We start from the raw sequence: 14,116 nt of genomic DNA, 5'->3' as shown, positions 1-14,116 counted from the left end.
CCCAAGGTTACAAGCTAACAAGTAGCCACGCCAGAAATTAAACATTGATGATCTGGCTTGAACAGCTGTCCTATTCAAATAAGAGAAGAAATAAAGAGTACTCAATAACAATAGCTGGTTTTTCTTTTCAATAGTTCCTATATCATTGAGTTTTGATATATACATATATGTTTTTGTGTATTTGAGCTATTTCTGTATCAGTATAGATGATGTATAAATCTATATGCTTTTTCAAAACGGGAAAATGTTTCATTGACTTATGAGCTTTTTGTGCCATTTAATGGCAGTTCTTGAGTAATGATAATGTTAATAATAATAGCTGTTATTTACTGAGCATTTACTCAGTCCAAGGCACCCTTCTGAGGGGTGTGTGTGTGTGTGTAAATAAATTTAATTCTCACAACAGCCTCTATGGGTCAGATGCTTTATAATACTAAGACACAGCTTAAGAGTCTTGCTGAAGTCTTAGCTAAGAGACTTGCTAGGAGATTTGCTAAAGTTTCCACAGATCACAAATGACATATCCTAGATTCAGTCCTAGGCTGTCTGCTTCAGGGCACCTCTGTTGAAATTCATCACTTCTTGTTTCTGTTGAGCAGTTTTCTATGTTGAACAAGCTCTTTCTCCACTACCTCCTTTAATAGGAACATAATATTCCAGTAGTGGGTATACCCTAATTTATTAATCAGTCTCTGACTGTTGGATATTTGAGTCGAGTATAACTTTTACATGTCTTGAACCTTTGAAAACATTTTCATGTATAGGTAGACCATGACTCCTAGACTATTATATAGCTTGGCTTGGGCATTGACTACTCTAAGCTTTCATTCCTACAGAATTTATCTTCCGTAATCAGAATACCAATGGTGATTGTGACTTATTATATAGATTCTGAAATATAAATGCAGAGGGAATGCATTGAGCTTACACTGTGGTAGCCCAGTGTTTTGGAGCTGGTACTTATGAAAGCTTACACAATTAAAGAGTCTTTCCTTTCTTTATCCTGCCCCGTCGCCCACCCCCATCTCATGCCACCTTCAGACAGTCTGCTGTGCCAATCTCTTTATGTCCTTTCCCTGAGGCTTGGGCTGTCCTTCAGGTTAAATAGGTCCTTCCCAATTTAGTGGTGTCCAGTTGATCCCCTCCATTGGTTTGGGTAGGAGGCACGCAGCTCTGGGCTTTAGGCATTCAGGCAGGGAATCATGTGCCTTATGGAAACTGCTATCCCCACTTGCTCTGTGGAGATAAGAGAGGAACTTCCATTCTCTTCAGTCTGTCTAAGCACTAAATGTATTCCAATATGGCGATTTAAACACGGCTCTTGCAGTCCCCCCCAGGCACTCACAGAGAACTACTTAAAAGTTAGATGAATTCAGACTTTACTCATTCTCTAGATTACGGGTATCCTCCCATGCATGCAGGCAGGCACCTCGTCCCCTGGCTTCTCCTGGCTTCTCATAAAAGGTTTCACTTATCACCAGTTTATCTGCTGCAAGGGGAGGAGAAGAATAGAGGTCAGCTATTCTTATTTTAAAAATTGGAATTTGGTAAACAAGTATTTAATTATACAATTAATAAATATATCCTTTAATAAAATCCAAATAGCAGGTAAAATTCCCCACCATTCCAGAGATAATCAAATTTAAGAGTTGCATTTGTGTGTTGTGGGCCTTTTTTGCGAACACACACACACTTGCACATACACACACAGTAGTGTTGTATGTTCTCTTAAAAAAATAATGTCATAATGTGTCATTCTGCATCATCCTTTTATCACTTAACATTATGTTATGTTGTAAGTAGATCAAACTCTTCCTTTTATCCCGTAGTGGAATATATCATAGTTTAATTAGCCATTCCCTTTCAGATGAACATTTATATTGGTCCCAGCTTTTTGTTATTGGTCCCAGGGCTGCAGTGAATGTCACGGGCTATGCCTCTTTCTTCAAATGTGGGAAGATTTCTTTTTCATGTGATATTCAGAATTAATTGTTGATTCATCCGTAAGTGTATCATGCAAAGATAAGTCCATTTTAAATTTTGAATAATTTCCAGTTGCCGTTCAAAGCGATAGCACTCATTTCATTCCTCAAGCAGTACAGGAGAGTTCTCATTGGCCTACTTTTTATCAGTATTTGATATTACCAGATTTTAAAATGTTTGTTAACCTGATGGGTGAAAAGTGGCATTTGCTTTTAACTTAGCCATCCGTGGAGACCCAGGAAACTGAAATGCATTATGTATGTAAGTTGGTGACCTTTGCGTATAGTAGTTCTTAGTGAAGAAAGAGCTAAGCAAGGCAGGCTCCTTTACTCACTTAGAAGTAACTCAGAGACCCTAAAGAAGTTGATGAGAAGATTTGCAAAGGCTTGGGGCCCACGGCAGGTGGAGCGCAGATGGTGGGGCAGTTAAGGCAGAGGTCAGTATATGACCTAAAGCCACCAGTGAGACATTTAATAATATTATGCCTTAGTTGACAGCTGTGGAAGCCTGCAAAGCCAGAAAGAGAAAAGATGAACTTGGGCAACTAATAGTTGAACAGGAAGAAAGTGACAAAGTATGTTAACATGGGATTTATATTGGTGTTAATCAAAGAGAGACCTCAAGTTCTGTAAGTTTTGTTTCCTAGTTTCAGAGTGTAAAATGATGGTTCCTAATGTGTATTATCTAAAGAAATGACTAGATTATTTTTTGACAAAAGTCATCAATAAATATGAGTTCATGTTTCCTGTTGTGATAGGTTTTTAATGTGTCTGAATAATAGCTACCACTTTGTGAACATAGAGGACAGGCATTATGCTAAGTGCTTTACGTATATTAAGCCATTAAAGCCTCATAATAACTCTGTTATGAAAGGGTTCTATAAAGCAGGCAATAAAATAGTTCCCATGTTACAGATGGAGGAGCTGAATCCTGAGAAGTTAAGTGGCTTGTCCAGGGTGACACAACAATGAAAGGCCCAGTTGTAGGTCTGAACCACCAAGCTAATCACCATCTTCATAAAAACCCAGGCCAATCACATTAGAATCTGGGTGCGTGGGGTAGGGGTGAGGAAGCAAGCATTCCCAGGAGATTTAAAGCTCCCAGATGATCCAGTGGTCAAGCCAGGGTGAGAGCCACTGATTCTGCTGATCATAGGAACACTGTCTGAAATACAGTGATGCTTGTTATGTGCCAGAGACCACATTAAACACTTTAGATGTATTAAACGGCTTTCAAATTACATTTACTGCAATTTACAGTATGAAGTGTATTTTATATTGTTACCGAGCACACATATACAGATATATGTAATTCAGAAATTATAGTTTCATGTAAAAGCACTTATCCATGCAGATGTGACACACTATGATGTTTTTGTTCTTTTGAGTTCTATATTTTGTTATCTTAGAAATGCCTTAAATTCAAACATGAATAAATGCTCTATTATCATATACCCAAGGAAAATGTTCAGTCTAAAAGTCAGATCCTTCTCAGAAGTTAAATAGCAAACACGTTCAAGTTCAAATGCATTAAAATCTGCAATCAAATTCCTTGTCTTTCAGTTACAATTTCAAAACCGTTAGTAACAGTAGATTCCAAAATCCATTCCCTCCAATTTATTCTAAGTGATGCCTCGGAAAATTGGTGATCCCTGCAGTTTGAGGAAGGAAGACCTCAGAAATTGAGGCCAAGACTCTGATGCCTTTTCGTTTAAAAGAGCCAGAGAGTTAATGTGACACACAAGATTATCACACAACATTGGCTCCACTGCGACATAATCTGAGTTGGAAAAAAAAAAAGCCTGTCTCAAGTCTCCAGGGCAGTTATCCTAGGCAGCATATGTTTGTGGAACCCAGCATTTAATGTTGCCAGAGACCCAATGCTCCAAGACCAAGAGAAGCTGATAGAGTATCTTGATTTCAGCTTCACTTGCAGAATCTTCCCCATGAACAGAAACTCTGTCTCTTCATAAGAGCTTCAAGTTGACGCTATCCATGTGCCGTACCTAGTAGAAGAATCCACCTTTGCATACGGCTTTTCTAACTCAGAGAATGGTATTTTGGACATTACTCTGTTTTGCAAAGTGTAGTAGGCAGGATTGTAAGGTGGCCTCAAGACTCCTGAGCCTCTGGTGTACTTGTATAATCTAATTGAATATGGGTGGAACTCTGAGTATAATGAGATCTCACTTTTTTGGTTCTGTTACCTTATATATGACACAAGGGAGATTATTCAGGTGGGCCTGATCTAATCAGGTAAGCCTCTAAAAGCAGAGCATTTTCTCCAACTGGTTGCAGAGGGATGAGTTTCCTTTGGCTTAGAAGGAAGCAGACATCCATGTTGTGGACTGTCTTGGGTTCCTATGTGGCAAAGACTCGGGTGCGAACTCCAGGAGCTAAGAGTGGACCTTGGTCGACAGCTAACAAGTTAACGTGAACCTAGTCCTACAACTTCAAGAAACTGAATTCTGCCAACACCCCGAGTCATCGTGGAAGAAGACCCCGAGTCTTGGGTGAGGTCACATCCTCAGCTGACACCTTGAGGTCATCGTGGTGACACCCTGAGCCAAGGATGCAGCCAAAACGTGCCCAGACTCCTGACCCACAGAAACTGTGAGAGCATAAATTTGTATTGTTTTAACCAGTAAATGTGTGGTAATTTGTTACGCAGCAACAGAAAATTAATACGCAAAGTGAAAAAAAATTGCAGCGATGGTAGCTCTAATTAGTAGGTCTTATTTATCTTATCCAGTAGCCGTGTGTTCATTTTCACTCCGTCGAGCACTGAGTGGAGCGTGGGCCTTATCTCTCGATGCAGCAGTTCTCCTGATGCTGGGCATTTTCACTTCCTCGCCTCTGTAACCCTTCTGCTACCTAAGTGTCTCCTTAGCTGATCCTTGGACTGGAGGCTACTGTCAGTTCTGCTGAAGCTTGTGCCTCAGGGGCTATTGAAGACCAGTACTTGTGTTTGAAAACTGGTTCGAATTCTATTTATTCCTCTTCCATGTTTCCTCAAGACCCAGACCTTACTAGTTCACCCACCTCTATGATCATACTTTAAAGTCACTGAGTAATTTGCGGGCTTTCTGTCCTTGAACCCGTGGACAAGCAAAAGGACTTCAGTGTGAGTCTTACCACAACTTCCTGCCTGTGGCCCAGAATACAGAATGGCTTCTAGGGCTCTGGACTTAGTGCTGCTGACCTCGGCCTGGCGCTCCAGTTCTGTGTGGCAAGTGGAGAAATTCTGTTAAAAATTGCAAAAATTGTTTTGCCTCCCAAAGCCTACCAAGGTTTTTTTTTCTGCGATAAAATCTTGGCCGCAGTCTTGTCCAGGAATACGGTGTCTCCTTAGTCAACTGCAGCAACCGGCCCTTGAGGCTTGAGGCCGCCCACCTCACCTGTTTGGAAACAGTCCTGCCTCCCCTGCCACTGCTGTCTGGCTTGGCTTACCTGCCTCTGCACTTGTGCTTAAGGCCCGGGTTGTGCTTTAGTTCCTGCCTCTGTAGAAATAGTTACTCACTTGGGGCAAAGCTCTGGTGTCTCTTTCTTAGGTTGGATACCTGCACACTGACCCCGAGGTGAGGACGTTTGTGTTAGTGAGTTTTTGAGGAAATGTGTCCTGAAGAGACTGGTAGGTAAGTAAGGAACAGGACAGGAAAGGGGAATAAGCCAAGCAGTGGGCAGATTCAGGGCAAATCCTGGCTGATCCTGATCCTGCGAGGAACTTGCAGTGTAAATTACCCCCCAAAGTCTGTCCCATTTTAAGGGAAGGGGGCTGGGCTTTCCACACATTCAGCTATTGGCTTTGGGTCACACCAAGGGATGTAATTCCCAGGCATTTTCTGTTCTGTGCTTGTAAAGGTGATCCATCTCTAGTAACACGAGGAAAGGCCTTTAATGGAGGTTACAGGTGACAGGTATGAATGTCTAGACACAAAGCATACAGAAACTGGGAGTGAGACGCACAGGACCTGTCAAATGGATCCCAGTGAATCTTAGTAGAATACCAACCGTATTCCCTAAATCCTCCAAGTTCAAGTTACCATAGGCCCCAGGCTTGAATTCTTTTTCTCAGGTCATGGCTGTTGAACCCTCTTGGCCTCATATAATGTTTATCCAACCATTAACATTTATTTTTGGGACTTCTCTGGTGGCACAGTGGATAAGACTCCATGCTCCCAATGCAGGGGGCCTGGGTTTGATCTCTGGTCAGGGAACTAGATCCCACATGAAGGCTGCAACTAAGAGTTCGCATACCGCAACTAAGGATCCCGCACATCACCACTGAGGAGCCGGAGAGCCGCAACTAAGGAGCCCTGGAGCTGCAACTAAGAAGCCTGCCTGCTGCAACTAAGACCCAGCACAACCAAATAAATAAATATTTTTTTAAAAAATAATTTTTTTTTCCCCATACACTAAAGTCCAAGACTCAGCCATCAACATTCATTTTCCTTACTCCCATTCTAAAATCTAAGACTAGAAACCACAGGTCTTAGTGTTTGAGAGCACCATTTGCTACAGCAACTTTGGCACTTTGATGTGTACTTCATATCACCCTGAGATGGCTCACTGAAGGCTGAAGGCTTTGAGAGGGCCCCCAATAAATAGAACCCGTTTACCTACTTACATTCTGAAACAATGGAAAATAAAGCAAAGAAGAGGCTATGGAAGCCAAATTGTTACCTTTGTTACTGGTAGAGGCCAAGTGGGAGAGCAGAGTTTTAGTGCTGTTGGCTAAGTGGGCTTGTTAAGGCTGAACCCTAGAACTAGCACATGTGTCTGTCCTCTAGTAAGCAAAGATGTACAGGGTAGGCCTCACTGCACAGACCCTGTTCCAGAAGATCAGTAGAACGAGCTTGGAATCAAAGGAGAGCAGCGTGTAGTGAGCTGAGCGTGTTCAGTTTATTGTTTCCGACAGGACCAGGCACTTGTCACTCCACATCGCCTGGAGGAGGGGAATAAGAAGTGCACTAGTAAGTTAATGAGATTTAGTCCACATGGAAGGAGTGAAGGAAATTGTTCTCCCCAAACACATATACATATGCTCACATTGAAGTGCAAACACACGTATTTAGAGTCTGCATTAGCCTTTCTTTAAATACAAATGAGAATATTTCCATTTGCTGTTGTTAAATCACTTAGGAATCCCTACTTAAATGTCACATACTTTTTTAAAAAATTATTAAACAACAATTTCTTTGTTGGACAGCACTGATAGAATATTGTCTTGCAGTCATAGAAAATTGATGGCTGCCAAAATGCTTAACAATCTCCTTCTCTTTTGGTTTAGAAAGTTTTGGGACTGCCATTAGGAACTATGTTCTTGAGAGCAGTCACCAAGTGGACCTCAGTTACTAACTCCCAGTTTACAGAGAAAGACCAAGAACTGTTCCAATCTTGCTAATGCAGATACTCCTGTAGTTATTTTTCATAGATTACCAATTTTTCAAGGAGAGGGAATCCAGTAAATTATAACCAACAGTGTATTGAACCCAGCAAATTGTTCCCTCTTTGTATTCTCTTAGCTCTTTTACATACTCTTAAATCTCCCATCAAATTGTTTTTGTTGAGCTGTGTGTCTCCTCCATGAAGCTCTGAGCATCTTGAAAACAGATACCCAGAAGCCGTCATCAGGTTGTCAGCAGAGGAAATGATCTTGTGGTAAAAGCCTTCACCCTTTATCTCCTCAAGATTCAAAGGGGCCTCCCTCTTGGAAGATAGGCAGGTGCCTTCTGTTCTCCACCAACTAAGTCACCGTAGGTGCCATATTTCAGGTTTTGTAGTTGCTCTAGTGCTTATCCTGGTATGTGTCGCACAGCAGGAACTCAAACATGGTGAGTTGATTGCTGCCTGATACACATCTATCAAGGGTTAGGAGGCCTCTTGAAGTGTTGTGTTCATGACGGTCCCTGTGGCAGAAGCTTTAAGTGCCCGCTATCGCAGACTCTGCATTTCCACATCCATTCTATGCCCCTCTCCAGTCAGCTCTGTGCCCTGAGAGGCTGACTCGTATGGATTACTCTAACGGACTTTCTTGCTGCCCAGCCCCACCTTCTAGTTGAGATCAGCCAGTGGATGGCAAGACATCAGAGGGTGAGGAGAGTGCAATCACAGTGGTCACTCCATCATCTGTATCCATGTTGGGTTGTCATAAACTGGTTTTGTTCGTGAACTGGAGGCCACAGCTTCTCATACACAGTGCTCTGTTAAGCTAGAGCCCCTCTTCAGTGCCTGGTAAAACCTCTATTGTGGGTTGGATTATGTACCCCCCAAAAAGCTGTGTTTAAGTCCTCACCCCCTGTACCTGTGAATATGACGTTATTTGGAAATAGTATCTTTGCAGAGGTAATCAAATTAAGATGAGGTCATACTAGATTAGGGTGGGCCCCTAAATAAACCCAAGGACTGGTGTCCAGTGTCCTTATAAGGATAGAGAAAGAGATTGAAAGACCAGTGGAACCATGTGAAGATGGAGTCAGGGTTATGCTGGTACAGACTGAAGGAGGTCAAGGATTGCCAGCAACAACCAGAAGCTTGAAGAGGTAGGGAAAGGGTTCTTCCCTGGAGCCTTTGGAGGGAGCCTGGCCCTGCCAACACCATCATTTTAGCCTTCTCTCCTCCAAAACATTGACAGAATAAATTTGTTATTTTAAGTCAGCTGCTTTGTGGTACTTTGTTATGGCAGCCCTAGGAGACATACATTCCTCCCTTTGCCCCTTTAGGCCTACGAGTGGTAAGAGCTCTCAGCTGTTGCTAATTTTAACATAATATCCCACGATAATTTTCTTTAACCTTGTTCATACATTTGTGAATAGTTCCTTGATTGAACTCTTCTCAGTTACACCTTTTGAATCTGCCATCTCTCTCTTGCTGGGACAACCTTGACTGACACACTTAGTTTCCATTCTTCTCATCTTCCTTTCAGTTACAGAAAACCTTGCCCATTACCATTATTACTAAGTTTTGGCAGGGCACAGGTTCAGAAGGTTTTTTGAAATGTCCAGGCTCCCTTGCAGCTAGGGGTGGACATGTGGCTAATTTCAGATTGGTGGGATATGAGTGAAAATGATAAGTTCTACTTCTGGGTTCCATTCTGTGGTTCATCGAATGATGGTCCTTCAAGTGTGCCCATGTCCTAATCACTGGAACCTGTGAATACGTGTGTTAACTTCTGTGGCAAAAGGAACTTTCTATATGCAATTAATTAAAGAATCTTTAGATGGCATCCTGGATTATCCAGGTGGGTGGGCCCAGTGTAATGACAAAAGTCCCTATAAAGAGGGCTGCAGAGGATCAGGGTCATAGAGGTGTAATGAAAGCAGAGATTAGAGTGTTGGCTTTGAGATGGAGTAAGGAGACCGAAGCCAACGAATGCAGGCAGCCTCTAGAAACTGGAAGACCTCTAGAAGGAATGCTTTTGACACCTTGATTTTAGTTCATAAGATCCATTTTATACTTCAGACCTCCAGAACTGCAAGGTAATAAGTTTAGGATCTTTTAAGCCACAAAGTTTGTGGAATTTTTTTTACAGCAGTAGTAGGAAAAAAATCAAAAAAGAAAACTACTTGTACTCCACTCAACTATTTTCCTTTTCCTCTGTGTTGAACTGTGAAAATGGTGGAAGCTAAACTGGACCTTGCAGAGGAGGAGGACGGAAAAAGCTGTAAGGAAGCTAGATCCCTGGGTGACGTTATGGCACAGAGCTATTGACATCTGACATGTGGACAGTTAAGAGAAAAAAAAAATTGTCTGTCTTATTTGGGTCACTGCATGATGTGTTTCTTTGTACCAGCTTATATGCTAACCATCACATATCATTGTTCTCCTCTGGCCATATTTGTCAGGATTCTTAATTTGTAAGCAGTATAGGCTGACTCTACCTGTCTAAGCAGAAAGGGAATTTATTTAAAGGATGTTTGATAAGTGAAGGAGAAAATATCTCTGAGGGCCAGAGAGCTAAGCCGAGAATTTACACAGCCAAAAACCGTGGACCTCACACCTTTTGTCATGAATATCTTGACCCGTATAAGATCCAGGTGCTAGAATCGCTGCTGTGTGTTCTCCAGGAAATGTACCACCATGGCCATACCTCTCTACTGAGATGGATGCTGTCAGTCCCTGTGACTCTGTGCCATAAGCTTCCCGTTCAGAGTCTGGGGAGGGTGGATTTACTGGTCAGAGCCTAGGTCATGGGCTCCATGATAACTGCAAGGGAGCCTGGGAAAATAGGTTTCTGGTGACTGAAAAAAATAGATTTCTCATTCTGTTCTGGGGGATACTGCTTCAGAATTTGGGGAGAGCTCTCACGTGTAGGAAATGAGGATGGTGGCTACCCAGACAGAATGGCAGAAGTCCACTCCACCTGCAATGGGAATGTGAGGGTGACTGGAAAGTGGATTCCATTCTTACTTAGCAGTAACATCCTGGAACTTGGCACTTGCAGATGTAACCTTTTCAATAGACAGTGATGTGTCTGTTTTTAACTCCCACAATTTGAAGAATTAATGTGATTTTTTTTTTTTTTTTTGGCTTACTGGGTTTCAAATGAAAAAGGTACTCTGAAGAGGGGAAATGAGAAGGCAGAAACATCTGCAACTTGGCAACCAAAAGAAACATGAAAGAAGAGGTGGGTTGAGTAGCAGAATGTGTAGAAACAAATAGGTGGAACCCAGCATCTGTGCTGGGTATGCTGTTTAAAGCCATTCCCCCAGAAAAGGAACGGGGTGGGGGGGCAACCCATTATTGAGTTGCATGATGCATTGGAACGTTGAGCTAATCAGGCGATCTAATTGACTGAACATCTGCAGCTGCTTTATCATTATTCTCAAATGGGCGTTCTCCCTTTGCATGCTGGGGATGCCTCAGTGTCTCCTAGCCTGTCTAATAGAAGCTCACTGGGGGGTTTACATTTTGACTGCTTTTAATTGCACTGAAATTCAGGTGATTAGATTTAAGGTCAAATACAGTAATTTTTTCTTTCTTTTGTCTGAACTGCTTTGAAGGAAAGGGTTGGAGAAGTTAAAGTGTCCTGGAGGGAGAGGCAGTCCCGGTGACTTGAGTGAAAGTGCTCTGTAATTGTGTTAGCATGAAGCATCCAGGCAGAGTTCAGTGCTGAGCCAGGGTTGCAAAGGGACAGGCAGAGAGGAAAAAGCTTGTGCAGCCAGTGTTTTCAAGAGTATAGAAGCTTTCACCAGCTTATTTTTGAGCAAAAGGATTTACCTTTCTGGCCCCATCATTAGCCCCTCATTTTTTTCTTTTAAATTTATTACCTGGATATAATTTGTGTCAATGCCTAGGTCCTAATTATTTTCAGTAATCATTTTCTGAGTGCTGTTGCCATAGCATCTAATTCTTTGGCAAACAGAGAAGAAATAAAAATGATGTGTGTGCTTTCCCTTTAGACACCAAAAGAAAGATTTAAAGGGGGAAGAAAACACACACAAATGAGAAATTTAAAAAGGGAGAAAAACAGTATTATTTTGGGAAATTATGAAACTAACACCAGATGCAACAAAAGCAGGTCTAAATTTACTTTTACTCAGATCTGACTGTGTAAAACTTGGATTGTGTTTATTTTCACAGCTAGTCATATATACTAGAATCCATTACCTGCAAATATGTTAGCAATTTTTTTTTGTTTTGTGTTGTCAGTCGTTTCTGCTGGGAATGAGAATATAAAATGATGTGACTGGTGGAAATACGGGGAATATGCCAAGAGGTTTATAGGATCTCAGTCCCAAGGGTTTAGGTGAATTACTGTCCTGGCTGAGTCAGATTTGTGAGAATAGCTTACTCATATCTTCTGGAAACGTTTTCTAAGACTCTTGCAGAGCTGCATTTTGAATGCTAAATCCAATTCAGTCTTTCTTACTTGTGAAATATATGGTCAGTAGAAATAAAAATAAAATGCGTTTCTATAAAAAACATGATTGTATGTTCTCTTGGTGTATGAGAAGGCATTTGCTCTATAAAAAAATGATTTCAGGAAATCATTCATTTATAAAGTACCTGGTGAGTTTTAACTATGTCTGAAGTATTGTAGCAGGTGCTGAGGATGTGATGGCTATACCCAGTCCCTTTCTCATGGAGCTTCCATGTGAAAGGAAAGGAGATGAACAATAAATGTAAAAATAAATGAACGGCATAAACCAGAGAGTGATAATGGTTATGAGGATGATGCAACAAGGTTTTGTAATGGAGGAGGCGAGGGATGGAGGACCCTTCTGGAAGGAGGCTTCTCCTGAGTGGAGACCAGAAACATGAGAAGAAAAGCCAGTCTGGGGCAGAAGGAAGATTCGCAGACCGACTTTAGCAAGTGCAGGTACCCTGAGGAGGGAATAAATCTGACTTATTTGAAGAACAGGAAGAAGGCCACAGTGGCTGGAGTGTAGTGCAGGAGGCTGAGCGTGAAAGAAGAGGTTACAGGGAGAGACAAGGACCAGAGGTGGAGGTCCTTGTGTGGCCCATGGTCAGGAGTCTGGATTTTATTCCATTGACAGTGGGAAGCCATTGGAGAGTTTGAAGCCAGGGGCTAAGTGCTGATTTGGTTTTTAAACTTTGGCTACTGAAAGGGGAATGAAAAGGAGGAGGGCAAGAGTAGAAGCAGACTAGTTAAATGTCAATTTCAATAATCCTGTTAAGAGACTAGGGTAGTTCTTCCTGGGGTGATAGCCTGGAGATGGGAGGCACTGATAGATTATTTCTAAATTTCTATCAATTTGTGTTTGCATTCATGTATACACATAAATGTGTACATGTGTAAATAGACATAAATTTCATCATATAATTTATTTCATATGTAAAATTAAAAATTATAAGGCATTTATACAAAAGACATCGGAGGCATGTATAAAAAATATCTTGACTTCTCTTGAGGTTATCATCAATAATAACATCATCCATAATAATGGGGTAGATCCAAAAAAGATAATGCTGTGATTTACGTCAGAGAGTGTTCCGCCTATGTTTTCCTCAGAGAGTTTTATAGTAATCAGTCTTACATTTAGGTCTTTAATCTATTTTGAGTTTATTTTTGTGTATGGTGTTATGGAATGCTCTAATTTCATTCTTGTATGTGAAGCAGTCTAGTTTTCCCAGCACCACTTACTGAAGAGACTGTCTTTTCTCTATTGTATATTTTTGCCTCCTTTGTTGTACATTAACTAACCATAGGTGTGCGGGTTTATTTCTGAGCTTTCTGTCCTGTTCCCCTTGATCTATATTTCTGTTTTTGTGCCACTACCATACTGTTTGATTACTGTAGCTCTGTAGTATAGTCTGAAGTTATCTTTTTGGATCTACCTGCTAGAGTAATGAAAATAAGAATAAACAAATGGAACCTAATTAAACTTAAAAGCTTTTGCACAGCAAAGGAAACCATAAACAAAGTGGAAAGACAATCCACAGAATGGGAGAAAATATTTGCAAATGAAGTGACCGACAAGGGATTAATCTCCAAAATATACAACCAGCTCAAGCAGCTAAATATTAAAAAAAAAAAAAAAAATGGGCAGAAGATCTAAATAGACATTTCTCCAAAGAAGATATACAGATATCCAGAAAGCACATGGAAAGATGCTCAACATCGCTAATTATTAGGGAAATGCAAATCAGAACTACAATGAGTTATCACCTCATACTGGTCAGAATGGCCATCATCAAAAAATGTACAAACAATAAATGCTGGAGAGGGTGTGGAGAAAAGGGAACCCTCCTACACTGTTGGTAGGAATGTAAATTGGTACAGCCACTATGGAGAACAGTATGGAGGTTCCTTAAAAAACTAAAAATAGAGCTAACCTATGATCCAGCAATCCCACTCCTGGGCATATATCTGAAGAAAACCATAATTTGAAAAGATACATGCACCCCAATGTTCATTGCAGCACTATTTACAATAGCTAGGACATGGAAGCAACCTAAATGTCCATCGACAGAGGAATGGATAAAGAAAATGTGGTACATATATACAATGGAATATCACTCAGCCATAAAAAAGAATTAACGGGACATCCCTGGTGGTCCAGTGGTTAAGAATCTGCCTTCCAATGCAGGGGATGCAGGTTCGATCCCTGGTCGGAGAACTAAGGTCCCACATGCCGCAGGGTAACTAAGCCTGTGTGCCGCAGCTAGAG

General features: G+C 41.3%; 1 protein-coding gene across 6 annotated transcripts in view; it reads left to right on the top strand.

Annotated features, from left to right (window-relative positions):
* Positions 1-14,116, top strand: part of CNTN3 (contactin 3) — a 321,453-nt gene that overhangs the window by 36,188 nt on the left and 271,149 nt on the right. The window contains exon 1 of one of the 6 annotated variants that reach the window (XM_079933637.1): positions 9,992-10,608. The exons of the other annotated variants lie outside the window; for them this stretch is intronic. The gene's annotated coding sequence lies outside the window, so the exon portion shown is untranslated. Of the gene's footprint in view, positions 1-9,991; positions 10,609-14,116 lie in introns of those variants that run through there. 6 annotated transcript variants of the gene reach the window in all.

The sequence above is a fragment of the Stenella coeruleoalba genome (genome assembly GCF_951394435.1).
Source record: "Stenella coeruleoalba genome assembly, chromosome: 10".
NCBI lineage: Eukaryota > Metazoa > Chordata > Mammalia > Artiodactyla > Delphinidae > Stenella > Stenella coeruleoalba.
Note: the sequence above shows the minus strand (reverse complement) of the source record. Positions and strands in the feature narration are given on the sequence as shown.